At 44.2% G+C, this 6,000-nt stretch overlaps 1 protein-coding gene across 1 annotated transcript in view; it reads right to left on the reverse strand.

Annotated features, from left to right (window-relative positions):
* Sgpp2 (sphingosine-1-phosphate phosphatase 2) overlaps positions 1-6,000 on the reverse strand; it is a 112,681-nt gene that overhangs the window by 27,635 nt on the left and 79,046 nt on the right. The window lies entirely within an intron of this gene.

A 6,000-nucleotide genomic window follows, 5' to 3' on the forward strand; every position in this document is an offset into this window, starting at 1 on the left:
GAAGTAACTGTTCTTTATAGAACATTTCACTTAGCATTTTTTTGTTTTGTTTTGGTTTGGTTTTGGTTTTTGAGACAGAGTTTCTCTGTGTAGCTTTGATGCCTGTCCTGGATTTCGCTCTGTAGACCAGGCTGGGCTTGAACTCACAGAGATCCGCCAGCCTCTGCCTCTCGAGTGCTGGGATTAAAGGTGTGCACCGCCGCCGCCACCACCACCCTGCTGCATTTTTTTTAAAAAAAAGCTATTGTCACTCCTGGTAGATGTAGGGAAGATGCCAGATAGAATTAAATTTCACTTAGAAAGCTATGAAATAAATAGTATGGGCATTTTGAGACTGATAGCAATGAGAAGTCAACCTGTAATTTGTGCAAAGATTTTCCCCCCTCATGACCATTGAATAAAGAAATTTCCTTCATCATTTTAAAATATTTTTTTTGTTTTGGATATATTTATTTTATGTACATGAGTGTTTTGCTTGCATGTATACATCTGTACTATGTGCTTGGTGATTGCAAAGTTTAGAAAAGGGCACGAGATTCCCTGGAGCTAGAGTTACTGACGGTTGTGAGCTGCCCTGTGGGTGCTGGGAATAGAACCCGGGTCCTCCGCAGGAGCAGCCAGTGCACTGAGCTGCTGAGCGGTCCATCCAGCTCCCACACAATCTTTTTTTTTTTCTTTCTTAGTAGACCCTAGAAACCAAGATTTGCTGTTCATGCTCTCTAAAACTGAATGAATGAGGCTGTTAACCACAGACTCACTTTTTTTGATCAAAGAGCTTTATATGGCCACCCCATGATCTTTGAAAGAGGAGACAGGAGCAGCATGGCGGCCCAAGTCCAACCTTTGCAATGCAACTCATGGTCTGACAGTTGGTAGAGACTGTACCACCGGAAGTGGGCCTCTCTCTGTCCCTTTCCCTTCCTCTCTTCCTCCTTCCGCCCCTTCATTTCTTCTTTATTTCCTCCCTGCCTCTCTCCATTCCTTCCACCTGAGGTGTTCTGTTTCCCTCCCTCCCTCCCTCCCTCCCTCCCTCCCTCCCTCCCTCCCTCCCTCCCCTTCAGACCTTTGTCAGTGTGGGAGCTCAGGACCTCTCTCTGGCAGAAGAGTCTCCTGTACAGGTCAGTGTGTCAATGGCTTTAGTCATGAACCTTCTCACTGTAACTATGGCAATAGTATCCATGTTACCACGGCCTCATTTAGCTTCTGGTGGGGGGGGGTCATCTTGCTTTGGAATGGAACTCTTATGAAGGACTATTTCAAAATTATTTGGATGAGCCAACTGATTGCCAGGAATTTCCACATTCTGGGGCTTTCTCTCCACATTTCAAGTGGCAGGCTGATCTGGAGCTGTATCCCCCACAGGAGGCACTGAGCCTGGGTTAGAACTCAGCAGAGGCCATGGTGCGCAGCAGGCCAAATCCCCAGGCTGTAAACCCTCAGGGACAATCGCTCTGAATCCCATCACTGTGATTTCCAAGGGACGCTGAAACACAGCCTCTTAGCCATCCCTTATTACCAGAAGGACTCTCCTGGAGACCCACTCTTTTCATGTCGTGTCCCCCCCCCCCGCCCCCCGCCCTCCACCCTGGGAACCTGTAAAACGACATCCAGCTATTATCTAGGGAGGTGGCAAATACTATCGACTACTAAGAATTTCTCGGAGGCTGCCTAAATACACTCCAACTCTGCCCCTTCCTCACCAACGTCCACAAAACATCAGAAATAAACGACAGTCTAGCTGACTCAAAATAACTGAGAAGACTCACAGACTGGAAGCCTTAAAATCACAACATCAAGAGAGATTGGGCAACCCTCATTTGGACCAAACTTAATTTCCTTGAAGTCCTTACACATCCCTTTGACTTCATTGCTATTTTCCTCTCTATGCTCAAAGATGTTTGGAATTAGGACAATTGTTTACTGCACGTAAAAAACATTGCCACACCTACACATTATTTCCAACTTGAAAAAAAATCTGAATAAAAATGGCTACAGAAACAGCTCTCTTTAAACCAGAGAAAACAGACCTACAATCTTCAAGATACACATAAAGAGCTGTCTCACAGGGTAGAGCTCTGTCCCTGCAACTGCTACTTAGGACAACCTGGTGTCAGCTTGGCCTTGAGTAGGAAAAGGGCTGCATACAGTCTCGCCAAACATACAACAGAAACAAACAAACAAAAACTCCTTTAACAAAAAGTTATCCACAGAGCTCTGAGGGTGCACCCTCTAGTTGGGGTCCTACTGGGAACTGATGGAGCCTTAGGCTGTGGGGCCCAGTGAGAGGAAGTTAGGTCCTTCTGTCGTGTTTTTCCCTGTTCTCTCTGCTTCCTGGCCATCATGAGGTGAGCAGCTTCCTCTACCAGCAGCATTTGCTGCCTCACCTACCCTAAAGCCAAAACGACAGGGTTGATAGATTGCAAACTTTCAAAACTGCAAGTCAGAATAAATAGTCCGGCAATAGCAGGGATAAGGCATCCTCGAGCTCTTCTCAGACACTGAGAAAATCCAAATGCGCAGCTACTCTGGAAAAGTCTGGCAGTTTCTAAAGACATTAGGTACACTCTCATCATGTGATCCAGCCACACCACCCTAGCCATTAACTCCAGACAAATGAGACCCTAAGCCACACAAAGGTTTGCCTATGAATGTTCATTGCATGTGTTTTTGAATCATACTCCCCAGCTGGAAATAGCTCAAGTTCCAGCTGGAAATAGCTCAAGAAGGTGAGTAAAATGTGGAGTCACCATACACTTGAACCCTACCAAGAGAAAGCAAAAAAAAAAACGGAGCTGTTGACGTATATTTACAGTAGAGGCGAAGCTCAGAACAATGCCGCAGAACGAAGCAATAGACGAGCAAGCGGCGCGGCTGAATGCTTCTATTTATATAGCATTCTTAAAAATAGGACCTGACCTCTGTGTCTCCCGATACCTTTATATCAAGGGTACAACTAGAATGGGGATCTCAGGAACAGCTGGAGGGAAAGCAATTAAGAAAATACTGCAGAATTGAGGTGGAGGGACACCAGTGCACTGCAGGCCAGCAGGGAGGAGAGATTCGAAAAATGCTTTGTGTTGCTTTTTCTTTTGAATCATGTAACAATACTGAGCGGGTTTATAACTGTCAGGAGAACAACTAGGGAGGAGTCATGGTAGTAAGATGGGAGAAAGAAAGGGAAGGAATATGACCCTAGAGCCGACCAGGTATGTGGAAGTGCTTTTCGGTATGAGAAGAATTAGCCACTAGTTCTTAGCATCAGTGGATGCTAGTGATCATAGGTTAGCTGTGATCGTAGGCACCACTATCACGGCAAGGGGAGAAGGCTGAGGATGCTAACTGCTTCCTGATAAACAGGACCATACTACTTGGTGAAAACTGGTTTTCAGTGACCCTCGTGTGTTTCCACCAGGTAAAAAGTCCATTGCAGCACTCTAGTCTGAAGCCTCTTCTGGACAAATAAGTACTAAATATATTTCAAAACGCAATTTGACCATGCACCAGCATTTCCAAGGCTGCTACTGTGGGTAGGAACTGGAGGAGGGTTGGGCCCTGGCTTATTTGAGCTTTATCAGGGTTTCTCACTGTCAGGGCAATTGCTGTTTATTGGATTTGTGGCTTCTGCTGTTCATGTGGATTTGTGGATTTCTGTGACACTCTGTGCCCCAGGCATGGTACTTGGTACACTCGGGATGCCCCAAACAGAAGACTAGATTCAAAGGCCCATCCACCCTATGGAGTATTCTCCTGTAGACATGCCTAAGCAATGATGGAGTTTAAAGTGACTCCCGGCATACTAAGCTTAAAAGTACACATGTGTGGGAGGCTATGCTACCCAATAAATCTACACCATGTAGTTAGAACCTAAAAGACGTTAGTATGTTGTTTAGATGGCTAGACCTAAAAGACAAACACATTGTATGATTCTGTCCCTATAAATGTCCAGATCAGATTGGGCATGGAGGCCAGATATCTGAAATCAGAAGTCAGCTGATCCGTGCTCACACTGAGGCTCTTGGGCCGAGTTCTTTCTTTGCCTCTTCCAGTTTCTGGTGGCTGTGAGCACTTCTAGATGAGTGGCCAGCTCATTACAGTCCCTGTCTCTGGAGTAACATGGCTTCCTCCTCTTCTGTCTGTGTCAACCTGCCTTTCCCTTCTGCCCGACTGTTGACATCTGTTAGACTTGGCCCAACTGCAGGATCCAAGATGAACATCCCAAGATCTTCCACTTATGTCCATCAGAACCCTCTTCCCTAAAGATAATACTCACATGTTCCGGGGTTTAGGATTTGGCATGTGTTTTGGGAGACCACCATTCAACCCACTATATTTAGAAAGCAGTTGGTGAATTACTAAGAAAAAGGCACTAAACTGATTTGGGAAATAGCATGCAGAACAATGTAGACAAGGTCTTTTTTATTTTTTTCACAGAGCAAGTGAACTCATCTGGTCAAAAGGATGCTTGGCTTCACTGCATTTTATTAGATTAATACAAAGCACTATGCTTTATAAAAATAGAGTTCAGGGGCTCTGACTCCATGGAAGAGAGTTTGCCTGTCACATTCCATGGGTTTGGTTCCCAGCACTGAAAAAAAACAAATGGAGGTGGTGTATTTGACAGCGTTGAGGGGGAAACCAGTTGAGTCGGAGACTTCAAATGTTCAACATCATATGTCACTGATTATACATTACATTAGGAGTGAGGCACAGCTTTGTACATATTAGAGTGGCCAAAGTCCAAAAACCTGACAGTACCACATGCTGGCAAGGATGCGGCGTAAAAGAAACACCCATTCTTCACTGGTGGGAGGGCAAAACAGTAAGAGCACTTTGGAAGACAATTGGGAATTTTATATTTACAAAGTTAGACATACAAGTTTGGGATCATACTTGGCATTTATCCAAATGAGTAGGAAAATTTATATATACACATATATATTTATGTATAAATATATATAAACTTTACACATAGGTGTTTATAGAGGCTCTATTCATAATGACCAAAACTTAGGAACAAGTGAGATATTTTTAGTAGAATATACATGTAAATATGTATGCATGTATATACATCCATCCATACATTGTGGTACATTCCAAGACTGGAATATTTTTCAGCACTCGAGAGAAAAGAGTGATCCAGCCCCCAAAGGCATGAGCAACCTTAGATCCATATTACTAAGCAAAAGAAGTCGTCTAAGCAGGCTACACATGTGGTTCTAACTATATTGCTACATTCAGGGAAAAGCCAAACTGTGAAGACTGTAGGGGTAGAGAGACGGAAAGACGAGCGGAGAGCACAGAGTCTGTTTATGGCGGCGAGACCGTTCCGTTTGATACTCTGGATGATAAATGTGTGTCGTTGTCGACTGGTCACAACCCAAGGAACATAAACCATCAAGAGTGAAGCTTAATGTCAACTATTAACTTTGGGTGACCAGCATGTGTCAATGTGGGGTCACTGGTTACAGGAAAGGCATCACTCTGGTGGGGGATGCTCTCAGTAGGAGCAGAGGGCATAGGACAACTCTCCAAATTTTGCCCAGTTTTATTGTCAACTTAAAACTGACCTAAAAAAATTAAAGTCTATTTAAAATCAGAAGACAACTATTTCTTCATTTATGTCTCAGTTAAAGAGTCTAATGATTAACCTAACAGTGCTCCCCATGAAGAAAGGACTTCTCTCTGTATTGTTGAAGGCCCTCCTACCTAAAGGGATCCAATTAACCGCCACCATCCATCCTGCTCCTTTGGGATAAGATCCTAAAGGCCTGGCCATAAAGGCAAAAATCCAGGAGGAGGCAACGCAGGGGGGAATTTCCGCTCACTAATGGCTTCAGCAAACTAGCTAGGTCACACTTCATGCTGCTTTGAGATGGTCAGGGGTTTGATGACAGGTATTAACCTTTTTCTTCCCTTTTCTGTTTATTTTTTCTTGCTTTCTTACTATCTCTTTTTGGGTATGTAGTATATGCATTAGTGTGCACATGGGTGGGGGGCATG

Source organism: Peromyscus leucopus, chromosome 13, assembly GCF_004664715.2.
Source record: "Peromyscus leucopus breed LL Stock chromosome 13, UCI_PerLeu_2.1, whole genome shotgun sequence".
NCBI lineage: Eukaryota > Metazoa > Chordata > Mammalia > Rodentia > Cricetidae > Peromyscus > Peromyscus leucopus.